The sequence below is a fragment of the Chenopodium album genome, chromosome 1 (genome assembly GCF_948465745.1).
Source record: "Chenopodium album chromosome 1, dcCheAlbu1.1, whole genome shotgun sequence".
Classification (NCBI taxonomy): Eukaryota; Viridiplantae; Streptophyta; class Magnoliopsida; order Caryophyllales; family Amaranthaceae; genus Chenopodium; species Chenopodium album.
Genome location: NC_137834.1, coordinates 57,973,667 through 57,974,719, shown reverse-complemented (window position 1 = coordinate 57,974,719; position 1,053 = coordinate 57,973,667).

Here is a 1,053-nt window from a genome sequence, read left to right as displayed (position 1 = left end):
TATTCGAAGGTAATGCCTTGATATAGTGATTTATTTAATAAACTTGCCTTCAGTTATGGATATGCATGACTAGATTAGATTTGTGTCATATTAGTGTGCGCAACAAGACAACGGCGTTGATTGTGCCTATACGTGATGAGTTTTATGCTTGACATAGTGAATAGATGCACGGAAGCTCAACACATTGAGGAAGTATGGTTTTTTTTTTTTGTTTTCGTTCGATTTTGGATAAAAAAAACGTATTAAAACTTAGTGTTATGCTCATTTGATGTGATATCAAAACTTACGTGCCTAAGATTAGGAATAGCCGATTTTGGATAAAAGCCGTCCTAAAACTTAGTAAAATGATCTTTTGATATGATTTCAAACATTAGACACCTAAGAAAAGTTAATATTGACATGTTATGATAAATAAATAGTTCATTAGATAAGAAATGTAGAAAACGGGCAAAGTAGAAGTCAAATAGCCGATTTTGGATAAAACCCGTCCTAAAACTAATTAGAATGGTCTTTTGATATTATTTCAAACATTAGATACCTAAGACTAGTTAATATTGACATGTTATGCTAAAGAAATAGTTCATTATATAAGAAATGTAAAAAATGGGCAAAGTAGAAGTGGAATAGCCGATTTTGGATAAAAGCCGTCCTAAAACTTAGTAAAATGATCTTTTGATATGATTTCAAACATTAGAAACCTAAGAGTAGTTAATATTAACATGTTATGATAAATAAATAGTTCATTAGATAAGAAATGTAGAAAACGGGCAAAGTAGAAGTTTAATAGCCAATTTTGGATAAAAGCCGTCCTAAAACTAAGTAGAATGCTAATTTGCTATGATTTCAAACATTACACACCTAAGACTAGTTAATATTGACATGTTATGATAAAGAAATAGTTCATTATATAAGAAATGTAAAAAATGGGCAAAGTAGAAGTGGAATAGCTGATTTTGGATAAAAGCCATCCTAAAACTTAGGATTTGTTTGGCATCACTGCGGTTTTCTGTTTTTTGGTTTTTTGATTTTTAAAATTATATTATATATGTCATA